We start from the raw sequence: 13,880 nt of genomic DNA on the forward strand, positions 1-13,880 counted from the left end.
GGATGAGCGAATGTGCTTATCTGATGGGGCCACGGGGCCTCCGGATCATTTTGGAGCTGTTTTTTCAAACCAGCCTTTGGGCTCCTCTCCGCCATGCAGCTGTGCCAGCTCTTCCCCAATTTGGGCACATCCTCATCCTCCATCCAGTCACTCAATCTAATGAGGCACTTCCTGTGCGCCCAACCCAGCGCTAGGTGCTGGGAACACAGAGCTAAATAAGACAAAACTCCTGCCCCACAGAACTCACAGTCTGATGGGGAGGGAGGCAGATACCTAAAAAGATAATGGTCATAATAACATGGAATCATAATCAAAATCATTATCCTGAGGGGAAGAAGCCCAACAAAGAAGAACATGCTATATGATTTCACTTACAGAGCATTCTAGAGAACACAAGACTGATCTACAGCAACAGAAAGCTGATCAGTGGTTACCTGGTGATGGGAGTGTGGAGGTGGGGGGCAGAAGGGATGAATGACAAAAGGAAACCTTTGGAGGTGATGGATAAGTTTACCATCTTGGCTGTTCTGCTTGCTTCATGAGCACATACATATGTCAAAGTGTGCACTAGAATATGTGCCGATTATTGGATATCTTTATATCTCAATAAAGCTGTTAAGAAAAATGAAAGATAATTGTGACGCAATGTGATCAGCGCAGCAATGGGGAAATTGAGGATGGTCATGGGAGGAGTGGGAGGGTAGTTAGGGAAGACTTCCTGGAGGAGGAGATTGCTGAGCAGTTTTGAAGACAAAAATGAGCTACATAAATAAAGAAGAAAAGAGAGTGGTGTTAAGTCCGAGATGGCCTGAATTTAAATCCTGACTCCTCTGCTTTCAGGCTGTGCAGCCTTGGACAAGAAACTTGGCTTTTCTGAGATTCAGTTTCCTCATCAATAAAATGGAACCCATAATACTATTTATTTCATAGGGCTGGTGAGAGATTTAAATTACGGAAAGCACTTGGCCTGGCATCCAGTGGTCACAGCATCTATAAAAGCCCTGAAGCAAGAAGGGGCAGTGACCTGAACACCAGTGAATAGGCAGGGTAGCTTCATCAGAGAGAAGGAGGGAGAGGCCTCAGGGGCCAGGGCTGTGTAGCATCTGGGCCGTGGTGAGGGTTGCAGCTATCTTCTGAGGCCTGGGGAGCCAAGGAAGGGCCAGAAGCAGGAAAGTTTGATTATCAAGGCTCTTCCTTTATCAAGGTCACTCATATATGTTTACAGCTGGGAAACCAAGGCCTGAATAGAGCAGGATTGGGCTAAGGCCTTGTGGAATCACAAAGCTTGAGGGGAAGTGGTCTCCCTACAATCCCATAAGCAGGTGAAGGACTGTTTTCTGGGTCTGCTTGCATGCCTCCAGTGATGGGGAACTCACTATCTAAACTGTTGGGCAGTTCTTATAGGGCCCAGTAAAGAGAGGCCTTCCAAACTGGCCCCAGCTCTTCCCTCTGGCCCTGCCCATATCCAACTGCTGCCCTGGCTGGAGTCATGCCTTGAGGAGCCCAGGAAAGGGGAGAAAGTAAGAAGAACTATGAGTTATGATAGAGACTTCCTGGGTGCTGCCATCATGGCCTGGGACATACCCTTTCCTTCTCTGGGCTTCAGTCTCCCTGTCTGTGAACTAAGTTAATTGCTCCACTGTCTCCTTCCAGCTCTTAGAAGCAGATCTGGCCCTGGCAAGGTGCCTGGCAGGGGCTGGGACGGGCACAGGGGGCTCACCAGTCCTGCGCATCCACTCCCATCTGGGGGCCAGGGTCGATCTTGGGGCAGGCTGGCCAGGCTGTGTCTGGGATAAAGGCAGGCGCCCTGGGGTGCAGCCACTTAATAATAGGCTCCAGGATCCAGGGGGTTTGAACCCAGGAGAATAGGTTCAAACACAAATTGAGCAGCCCACGCCCCTATCTACAGCTCTGATGGTTCTCACACCCAGTGGGCCTGGCCCCCACTCTCTTCAAACCTGTTCACCCTGGGGGTGCCTCCATCTGTGTGCCTACCATGTGCCAAGCTTTTCATTGTACTCAGAATATTTCCATACTTCTGAGTCTGGTCCATGAGGTCTGGCCCTGCCCATACCTGACCTCACCTCTTACCCCCTCTCCTCATTTACTCCTCTACCTAGGGCCTCCCTGTTGCCCCAGAACCATGCCGAGCCATTGCTGCCTCAGGGCCTTTGCACCTGCTGTTCCTCCTGCCCAGAACTCTCTTACCCCAGATCTTGCCATGTTGGTTTATCCTTTAGGCTTCAGTAACAAAGTCGCCTTTTGGAGACACCCTCCCTGAACCCATCCTGCTGTGCTCTCCCTTATCAACCTGCCTGATTTCCCTCTACCAAAGGCTCCATTGGGATATCATGTTCCCCCCGTTTGGTGTCTGTCTCTCCATGGATTTGGAGCTTTAGATAGTAGAGCCTCGGACTGGACCAGCACTGGTTCTGATGTCACTAGGCCCAGGCCTGACACATCCTGGCACCCACCTGTTAGCGTAGGATAAATTAACTAGTGAAACGCATAGTGGAGATTTGGGGCCCGCTCTGTGCACACACACACACACACACGCGCGCGCACACACCACCACCACCACCCCAGCACCTTCTGCCACATCCTCCACACCAGCTCTTGGCACCCAAACTTCTCAACTTTCCCTCCTTTCACCAGGCGCCAGCTGGCCCTGCGCCAGCTCCTCTGCCCTAGCCGCCCGCCTGCCCGCCCTGGGCAGCAGACTCATAAAGGATGAGGAAGGGCCTGGGGTGGGCTGGCTGGATGCCATGTGAATGCCGCCCTGGGGCCTTCACCTCCCCCTGCACTCCCAGACACCTGTGTAATGAGTATCATTACTGGGGACCCGCCAAGCAGGCCCCGGCTCGCCCCAGCCACCCAGACTGTGAACAGCGCTGGGGATGGGGTGCAGGGAGCACAGGGGCAGGGGTGGTAGGAACATTCTGCCCTCCCTAACTCCAAGGCTCAGCCCTGAGGTTCTGGATCAGCAAAGATGGACTCCCATCTTCCGCATAGATTTCCAAACCTAAGTAAGGCGCCTATCACAGCCCAAGCTGGGCTCAGAAAGAGATAAAGAAGAAGCACTTGAGTAACTGTATATGCCCCTTGGCGTGAATTCCTGATATTGTCACTTCCCACTTCAGACACCATCCTGTCTACTCATCCATCATCTGATTGCTTATTGCCTATCTCCCCCATTCAAGCACAAGAATGGAGAACATTTATTGAGTACCTACTGTGTACCAGACTCTGTGCTAAACACATTACATGTACTAATTCCTATGTCCTCATAACAACCCTATGAGGCAGGTATTATAATTATCCCATTTTACAGATAAGAGAGCTCAGCTCAGAGAGGTAAAGCAACTCACCCAAAGTCACACAGCCAGTAAGTGGTAGGGCAGGAGCTAACCCAGGTCATCTGGCTCCAGAGTCCGTACTCTTAACTTCTTGCTATTCCACACCACCTCTCGCTATCCCACACCACCTCTTCTATCACAGAGGGGTTTTGCTATTACTGTCTCCCTAGTGCCCAGTCTAGTGCCTGGCACATAGTAGGTGCTCAAAAAATAGTGAACGAATGAATCCATGAATGAAAGAATGACCTCACTGAGTTCTCACAGTATCTTTCCAGAGGAGGAAACCAAGGCTCAGAGAGATGAAGTGACTTGCCCCAGGTCACACAGTGAAGATATCACAGAACTAAAATTTGAACCTTGGGGGTCCTGTAGAAACCAGAGTGACAGTTCACGCCCCTCTGCCCTCTGACCCCTCTCCAGACGGTCCCCACCTCTGGGCCATGAGGCAAGGAGGATACACATGTGCCTATCTTGGGGTCCCGAGGGCTCAGCCCAGGCCTGGAACACAGTAGGCCTGTAGAATGAAATTCCAGCCCCTCCCCTTGGCTCCAAGGCCTCCTGGGATTGGGATCCTGACAACACCACCCACCCTGTTACCTCTCCCTTTTCCTGACTCCTGAGCAATGATGAATTTCCCGAACACACCCTACCCTTACTTACCTCAGAGCTTCCTTAAATGCTGTTCCCACCACCAGGAGCACCTCTGCCCCAACCTCTGCTTGGAGGACACCTCCTCTGCCAGGAAGCTCATAGCTCGTGGGGCTGCAGGGGCCCCCGCTCTGCTGACCCGTTAGCCATCTCCTTCTCAGCCCTGGTTCTGACATCCCTCTTCTTGGGGGCAGAGGTCCTGAATGCGCTATCCAAGCCCCTCGTTTCATTCCCACCCTGCCACTGACCTGGGTGACTGTGGCCGGGCCTTAGTTAACTCATCTGTCAGATGGGTAGAAGGTCTGAACGTCATAGTAAGTGAAGGCTTGCTGTCCATCAAATTGGTCCCTTCCCTACTCAAATCCTACCAGTGGCACTCAGCCCACAAAGCTCTACATGATCTGACCCCTGATGGCCTCTCAATGTCATCTCCTGTCACTTTCGCCTCCCTTGCTCCCCTCCTGCCACCTGACCTCCTTGCATTTCCTTGAACATTCCAAGCTCAAACCCTCCCCAGATCCTTTGCTCTTGCTGTTCCCCCTGGGTCTCTTCCCCCGGGATCAGTTCCTCTTCTTCTTCAGATGTTTCTCCACATCGTCTCCTCAGAGAAGCCCTCTCTGACCCATGCAGCTTCCAAACACCCCTGTTTATTTCTGTCATGGTGCTTCTCCGTGGCTGAAATTATCTTATCTGTGCCTGTGCTGCTCACTGACCTCCTGCCTCATCCACCAGGACGCAGGCAGAGACCTGTTCACTGCTGTGTCTCCTAGAGTCTGGTATACAGTAGGCACTCAAGCAACAGTTGTGGAATGAAGGGAAGATCAAAGTGCTACCCCACCCCCTACAGCCCCCTTCCCAGCCTGAAGTTTGGGGCTGAGAACTAAGGGGGCCCCCTCTGAGCCCCAGAGTCTGTCGGGTTCCCAGCCCCATTAAAAGTCACCACCCTCACTTTGCCCTTGGGCAGCAAAGGGTGAAGGAGGCAGGCATGGGGCGCAGAGGCTGACCCCAGCATGGCTTCAGAGACCTGGGCCAGGAGCAGATGCAGACTATGATAAAGTCAGTGCTCATGCAGCACTTTCTGTGGCTCCAGATGCTGTTTAAACACCACACACACAGCTGCTGTGCAGGGCGAGGGTCACCACAATCCCCCTTTAGCAGTGAGGAAACCAAGTGCAATGGGGTGCAGCCATGTACCCCAGGCTGAGCAGCTAGAGAAAGGCACCCAGGATTCGAACCCAGCTCTGCCTGATGCCAAAGCCCTACATATGCTCTCACCCATGCTCATCAGTCCCAGAGATTATGGAAGCGCTTGCTATGCACCAGGCACCGCCTTCGCACACACGTCCTAGAGACAGACCAGTCCTAAGATCTTAGGCAGGGTACTCAGGCTCTCTGTGCTTCAGTTTCTCCAGCTGTGAACCGGACCACACGGCCTCTCCCTTTTTGGAGACCCTTGTCTCCCATCTCTGAACCTCAATTTCCCCATAGGGTATTTACTACTTCATAGGGTTGTTGCAAGACTAGGATGAGGTATTTGCCCAGCACCTCACACACAGTAAGCACCTAATAAGTGCACACTGTTATTTACTCCAGTCCTCTGGGCCTCACTTTTCCCATCTGTAGCCCTGATCATCTAAGACCTCTTCTAGGTCACTGGAGCAAAGGTCCAGGGGTCCTAGGACGGCCCTGACAGGGTGAGGAGGTCCAGGGGTAGAGGCGGGCAGCAGAGTGGCCAAAATTAGGAAGCTGCAGGAGACCAGAGTGACTCACCAGCCAGCTGGGCTGGGGGGCTGGGCTGCGGCCCCCCACGCACCCCTCTGGGCCCTGCCTTGTGCCCAAAAGTGCTGTGTCATGCTCTGTCATGTGGCTCCGGGTCATTAATACCCAAGTTCTGGGAAGCTTGGGCCGAGTTCCCGGAAGGGGTCAGCCAGTTCAGTAAACAGATTGGCTGGTTGGTCGTCACAGCTGGGCCGGGCGGGCCTGCAGCTTGGAAGGCAGGAGGTGGGGACTGGTGGCCTAAGGGAGTACAGAAACCACCCCCATCCCCGTGCAGGTCTTGTACCTCCCAGGGCAGCCAGACTCAGGTCCTGCAGATAAAAGGGGGAACTGAGGCTAAGAGAGGGCAAGGCACTTGCCAGAGGTCACACAGTGGGCCCAGAATTCTGGACTCATCCAGTGCTTTCAGAATCTCTCTTGACTGATGAGCAGGAGGCTCTGAATCTTCCTCACCCCCAAATCCTCACCTAGACTCTCAGGCCAGTTTGTTGGATGAAAGGAGAAATAAGTGGAAGGCAATTTGAGAAGGAAACAGGTTTAGCAGGATATCGGGCTGTCCCCTGTGGTAGGTCCTAGATTGATAATAACACCTAACATTTCTTGAGCACTTACTGCATGAGTTTAGTCTTATAAGAGCTACTTAGGCAGTATTCCAAGTGCCTCACATTAATTCACTCATTTAATATGCAGTCACCTTCACACAATCACAGTATCATTTTTAAAGCACCTACTAAGAGCAAGGCACTAAGCTGAGTGATTGATACACACCACGTCTCATCATTTCACGGACCCCACCAGGTGGACTTTGTCCTCACCTGCATCCGCCAGAGGAGGAAACAGAGGCCTGGAAAGGCAAGCAGCTGTGCCGTTTGGCAGACAAAGAATGTGCTCCAGAGTCAGCTGGACCGGGGGATTCAAACCTTGGCCTAGCCCCTTCCAGCTGTATGATCTCACACAAGTGAGTCTACCTCACAGAGCCTCAGTTTACTGCTCTAATAAGTGGGGACGATTATGGTACTGAGGTCATAGGAAACCAGATCTGGCGGGAGCTCATGAGTGTCTTAACAGAGCAGTGGTTAGAGCGTGGACTTGGGGCTCAGGCAGGTCTGGGTTCCAATCCCACTCTGTGACTCCCTGGCTGTGTGACCTTAGGCATGTCACTTAACCTCTCTGGTCCTCCACATCCTCTGTAAAATGGACATCAGAATAACACCTCCCTCTTGCAACTGACAGGAGGAATGAATGAGCTAACACCCCATAAGACCTCAATGCAGGGCTGAGCATTCCATAGGCACACAGCACAGTGACCTGCTCTTAGAGTTCACCTATGGTGACCACTGGGGCGAAGGAAAGGGCCCTAGCTGCAGACAGAAGGCCGAGGCAGCCCTGTTCTCTGCTGCCCTCTCGCCCACAAGCACTCTGAACAGAGAGGGACAGCTCTCTCCATTCTTCTTCACACTCCCTGCTCCTGGGTCTGGCTGTGCCCCTGACAGGCCCTGTCTTTGCTCTTTGGTTCTTGCAGTGCTGTCCATGGTCACTCGCCCCAGGCCTATGGGGTCTTATGGGGTGTTAGCTCATTCATTCCTCCTGTCAGTTGCAAGAGGGAGGTGTTATTCTGACGTCCATTTTACAGAGGATGTGGAGGACCAGAGAGGTTAAGTGACATGCCTATGGTCACACAGCCAGGGAGTCACAGAGTGGGATTGGAACCCAGACCTGCCTGAGCCCCAAGCCCATGCTCTAACCACTGCTCTGTTGGTCCAAACTCTGACCTCATTAGTCCCACCTTCATACTTTAGCACACGCAGGGCCCCCCACCCGGAATGCTTGCACTTGCCTAACCCATCTGCCTGGCCTGTATTTCACCCATCCTTTGCTACCCAGATTCAAAACCACCTCCTCCAGGGAGCCTGCCTCTCCCTGACTCTCTCTAAACCTCACCTACCCCTTTCTATCATTACACATCAGCTATTTTTGCACATGTCACCTCAAATTTGGGCTGCTGAAAGGTGGCAAATTTGCAAGGGAGATTTGGGGAAAATATTGTGTTGCCTCTACAATACTTAAAGAAATACTAAATGAGAATTAATAAATCCTTCATTAATCAACTCGAACTTCACAAATCAGTATTAAATTCATAATTTAGTATTTATGAAAATTTTAATGTCGTTTGAAAACAATCTGCAAACAAGAATGTTCCTGTTGGGCAAACACTCTCTGGTGTACGTGGGGATTGCCAAGAACCCAAAGTCAGTGGCAAAATAAATGGGCTGCTTGTTGCCGAACAATTTCGGAAGTGAAATTATTATTATTATTAAAGTCCTTTTGTGATTTGTTCTGCCCTGCTTTCCATCTGGCCTCTTCCTTTATTCCCTGAACCCCCTCCCAGCTCTCCATTACCATGCCTCCTCCTCTCCTGGTTCCATCTCTTCTTATCCGCCTCCACCTCAAAAAACAGCCTTCCGTATTCAAACCTTCACACCCTTGCTCAAACTCCCCCTCCTCCTGGAATGCCCTCTCCTCTTTTTGCCCCTGAATCTGACCCTTCTTTGGAGCTGAACCCAAGCTCCACCTGCCTCCGGTGTGCAGCCCCACCCCAGCCAGGAGAGGCCACCCCTCTCTGGAGCAGCCCTGCTCCTGACTCCAGACCCCCGTTTCTGCAAAATGAGAGGCCTGGACTGGAACAGAGCGGTCAAACTCACAGCCCGAAGGCCAAATCTGGCCTGTATATTTGTAGATTTGCCCCAACATTTAAAAATCAATCCAGATTTAAAGCTTTCTCACGAAAGACTGGAAGTCCTGGCCTCCTTGCATGGTGACACTAGGCTAAGACGGAGAACTGCCCACCCTCAGGCCTTTCACCAGCCCCTTCACCAGGTATGCTGTTTGGCCCGCTCTGGAGGCACCTGAGTTCGCTGTCCTCCTATGGGAGAGGAGGTCCTGAGGCTTCCTTCCATCTCAGAAACATTTTTGACACATCCTAGGTGGAATCCCCTGACCTGGCTGAAGGGAAGGAACCTCTGCCCACCTGCCCCTGTCCTCACGCTTAGAAGAGACACCCTCTCCACACACACACCCACCATCAAGGTACAGCCTCTGGATACTTAAATTCTTTGAAGCACAGTTTGAAAACCTCAGCATTACCTGGAGCTAGATGTGACCATGCCAGGCTCTAGGCCCAGCCCCAGCCCCAGTAAACTGGCATCCAGAAGGGAAAACCTCCTAACGTGGCTCCCCAAACCAGCTCCCCCCTCAGTAAAAGACTCTGTGGGGCGGTGGGGAGGGGGTAGGATGGTGTGGGGGGCTGTCTTCCTCTCTCCAGGGGCGATCCAACAAATCCTGCCGGCCTCACCCTTGGAGCGGATCCAGAATCCAACCACTTTTCCACCCCTCCTCACTCCCCTATCTTGAAATCCCTAGTCTATGGTCACCACATGCAGCCAGAGGGATCCTGTCAGACCAGTAGTTCCCACTGGGGGTGATTTTATGCCCCCAGGCACATTTGGCAATGTCTGGAGATACTTTTAGTTGTCATAATTTGGGGGGGCTGGGGGGAGCTGTGCTACTGGCATCCAGTAGGGAGAGGCCAGGCATGGTGCTCCACCTCTGGCAGTGCACAGGACACCCCTCAGCAGAGGATCACCAACCCAAATGAGCAGAGCTCCGAGGAGAAACGCTGTGCTTGAACCTAAGTCAGACTCTGTCCCTCCTGTGCTCAGAGCCCTCCAGGCTTCCCAGCTCACCTGCAATAAAATCCAAACTCCTCCCCCTCCTGTGGCTCACTGAGCGCTGGGAGATCTGGGCCCTGCTGGTCTCTTGGATCTTGTCTCCCCAACCCTCCCCCTGCTCCTCAGCCAGATCACTCTCCCTATCTTTCCCCAACAATGCAAGATTCTTCCCACCTCAGGGCATTTGCATCTGCTTGTTCCCACCATCTGGAACTCGAGCCCAGACATCTATAGGGCTGACACCCTCATTTCTCTCGGCCCCCTAAAGGGTCTGTGATGCCCCATATTATACTGCACCCCCACACTCTTCACCCCCTTTTTCTGCTTACTTTACTGACATACTCCATCTCCTCCTCAGTTGTTTCTTGACTATCTCCCCTGCTAACCCATAAGTGCCACAAAAGGGAGAATTTGTCCATTTAGTTTGTCCATCTTATTCACTGCTATCTTCCCAGTGCTTGGCACATAATAGATGCTCAATAAATATTGACTGAGTGAGCATGTGACTTGGTCTACCAGACCTCCCCTGTGTTTGAATTTTAGAATTGCAGGGGCTTAATCACTGATGGCTGGCGATTCCTTTGTTCCAGAGAGAACAACTCTACAGTTCCAGGATCCACTGAGCATCCATTCCAGGCAAGAGCATTGCTAAAGGGTCACCCCGGTCCTGGACTGGAGAGAGAAAGATCAGACGGCAAGAGAGAAGAGGAGGCAGGGGCTGGGCCACAGGTGGAGGTGATGGGTGATGGGCCCCCACCTGGGAGGGTCCCTGGGCTGCCCAGCACTGGAGACCATGGTGGGCCTCACACAAGAGCTGTGCCCTGGGGGTGTGGTGAGGGCAACTTCTGGAGAGCTCACGTAGTTGCTCAGAAAATTAAAGTGTACAATTTGGCCTGGGGAAAAAAACACATAAAGTGAATTCACCAAGGACCAGAGCAAAAACTTCAGAATAAAGATTGACCGTAGTGAAATCTGACCAGGACCCTGGCTTATAAAGTGGGGGAAAAAAAGTGAAAGTAAATTGATTTTCTCTTCAACCTAACACAGTTATCATATAATTGCACAACCTCTGAGGATGAGCAAAGTGAAGTTGGTGCTGATATATTTAAATATATTTAAACAAAAATGCATGACATCACAGTGTGATGTCCTTTCCGTTGCATGTGACCAATCCGACATAGTCACAGAGAGAGGCATTTCTGCAGAATTAGTCTGTGGGGTGGCCACCAGCAGGTCCTGATTACTCCCCCCAGAACTTGCCCTCCCGCTGCAGCCTCGGGAAAAGCAGACCAAGCTGTGGCCCTGCCCACCCCAGCATGGACTGCTGAGCACCCAGCCCCATCATTTCCAACTTCTGATTCATAAAGCTGGCGCGGATATGCCTAGCTGGTGAGCACTGGTCACATGGCCACACAGCATCCTGGGAGTAGCCCTCAGCCCCTCCTTCCCCCTGGCTGGGGTCCTGTGGCCCCTAGCCCCTACCCCTCAGCCCCTCACTGGCTCCTACAGGCCATCCCACACCCCAGGATGGGCCAGCCCAGCACCTCCAGTTTTTGATGACTGAAGAATTATTGTGCCCCATTTTAGAAACAAACCAGGAGACGTATTTTTTATGATTTTTAACAATTAAGGGCTGATTTTCCCATTACAAAGGTGTCTCAAATAAGTAAGAATAACAGTCCACAGAGAAAATAACATTAAAAAAAGTAGTTTGGGTACCCACTAGGCACCAGACACTGGGGATACAGACGTGGACAGGATGGGTGTCCTGCTCCTGAGATCACTGCCACTGGGAGAAGCCCCTGAAAGAAGAGCCCTTTCGTTGAGGTGACCCGGGGCCCAGGAGGCTGCAGGGAGCTTGCACACACGACAGTCAAAGCGACACGGACAAGAACAATGAGAAGAGGGAGAGGGGAGAGTGCTCCAGGCAGAGGAACTTTCCCTGGAGAGGTGTGAAGGAGAAAACTCCAGCCGCAGCTGGAGTGTAGGCAGGGCCAGCTATTCTAGAACCTTCTAAACCAGACATGTCCACAGAGTTGTGTTTTGTTTGTTGTTTTTGATTTGATTCGTTGGTTAGCATTTAAAAATCAAGACTTTTCACATATGACCTCGGTTTTCTGGCTTCTCTTGATAAATTGAAAGATCTGGGCCTTGTGCCGACTGGGAGGCAGCTGTCCCCTGAGAAAGGCCTGTTCTTTCCAGATCACCACAGTCACCACCCATCCCACCTCACTCATGTCGCCTCCTGGCCCTGAGGTGTCAGTTTTTGATTCTCTATTCTAACATTTGCCAAGGAGGGCAGTTGGGGATCAGGCTCAGAGAACTTAAACAACTCTCTCAGGGTCACACAGCACACAGAACTGGGCTATGGCCCAGGACTCAGGACACTGCATGCCTCCCCCCAGAAGCCCCATGGATTCCACCTTAGTCCTCAAGAGCTGCTGACCCTGGCCCTGAGCCCCAGAGGATGGGAGGCCGGCTGTGCATACTGGAAGAGAGCCGGGGAAGGCCCTGTCCTGTTTAGGTTTTGTGGTCTCGTGAGTAACCGAGTGGAAAAAAACAAGCTTGAAAAGATAATAATTACAGCAAAATTAAATCAAATCAGGCCCGTGACTCATTTATGGAGCCGTAAAAACAGAAAACAAAAACAAGCTGGTTCTGGAGAAAGGAGGCCAGGATGAAGAGGGGTGAAGACAGGGAAGAGAAAATTAAAGCAGCAACTTATTATTTTTTTGGACTCCTGGGACTGCTGATTACCCCAACAATAAGATGAATGCCTAGCCCTGAGTGATCAGGGCCTGGGGACTCAGGAAGTGGGCAGACCTGGAGCCCAGGGGAAGGGTCAGCAACCCTAGATGCTGGTGGGATGGCTGGTCTCGTCCTAAACACCCCTGTGAGCTGGGGACCGTTAGCATACCAGTGTTCAGACAAGGACACTGTCTCTCTCGGAGGGACTAGGTGACAAGCCTCAGGTCACACGTCCAGGACGTTGGGAGAATGAGATTCAAACCTGGTCCCAAAGCCTGTATAAGGTCTAGTCTTGCCATCCGAAAAGCAGGCACCGGAGAGCCAGCCCTGTTCTGGGAGTGACAAAGGAGCCAGCATTCTGGAAGCTTCCCTGATGTTTCAGGGGCCCTGAAGGCTGGACTCCTAATACGGCTACCCCTCTCTAGTCTCGTTGTCCCCATCTGTGCAGTCACACGGTCACATCAGGCAATGTGGAAGGAACACCCAGGAGCTTTGTGGGTCTGACCCAGGGGAACTTCAAAGCTTGATCTGCCCATTTCCCAGAAGCCTTTGTCCCCTGGGGATGAAAGAGGAGCCAGGCAGAGTCTGAGGGAGACTGCCCCATGGGCCTGCAATTCCCCAGAGAGATGAAACTGCACAGAACAGGGTTGTGGGGGAGATGGGTGAGCTGGCGGTGGGAGCTGGGCATAGAAAGCAGGAGTGCCAGGCAGGTTAGGATGGATTGGGGGTCTAGGAGTGAAGGGGTGCTGAAAAACAGCTGTCAGAAATAATACCATTCAACATTTCAGGTATTGAGCGTTTACCATGCATGGGCAGGACACGTTGCTAAGCACCTCACTTTCATTCTTTCACTCATTCATTCATTCTACAAGTCTTTACTGAGCACCTTTTTGTGCTCAGTGCCATGTTGGGGTCTGGGAACAGAATAATGGTAATGAGAGACAAAAATGGAGCTGCCATGGCTGACTCACAGACTCCAAGAAGCCACTAGTGGTTACCAAAGGGGAGGGGTGGGGGAAGGTGGTGTGGGAGGGAGGGAGAAGGGGATTGTACGGTATCATGATTGGTGCACATGGTGTGTGTGGGGTCACGGGGAAGACAGTGTAGCTCAGAGAAGACAAACAGGGACTCTGTGGCATCTTGCTACACTGATGGGCAGTGACTGCAATGGGGTATGGGAGGGTTTTCTTGTGAAACCTTCATAAGAGTGTATATAAATGTTACCTTAATAAAAGATAAATAAATAAATAAAAACTAAAAAAAAAAATGGAGCTGCCATCCTGTAGGGGTAGGCAGACAAATGAGCAAAAGTCATGATGTACCAGGCAGTGGTCAGAGCTACAGAGACCAGTTAGATGTGGAAGGGAGTGTCGGGGGTCAGTGAGGCCTCACTGAGCTGCGACATTTGAGCAGGGACCAGAAGACAGAAAGAACAAGTGCAAATCTGATGGACAGTGACTGCACTGGGCTATGGGTGGGGACTTGATAATATGGGTAAATGTAGTAACCACATTGTTTTTTCATGTGAAACCTTCATAAGAGTGTATATCAATCATACCTTAATAAGAAATTGACAAAAAAAAAAAGAACAAGTGCAAAGGCCCTGAGGTAGGAGCAGGCCTGC

The sequence above is a fragment of the Manis javanica genome, chromosome 5 (genome assembly GCF_040802235.1).
Source record: "Manis javanica isolate MJ-LG chromosome 5, MJ_LKY, whole genome shotgun sequence".
NCBI lineage: Eukaryota > Metazoa > Chordata > Mammalia > Pholidota > Manidae > Manis > Manis javanica.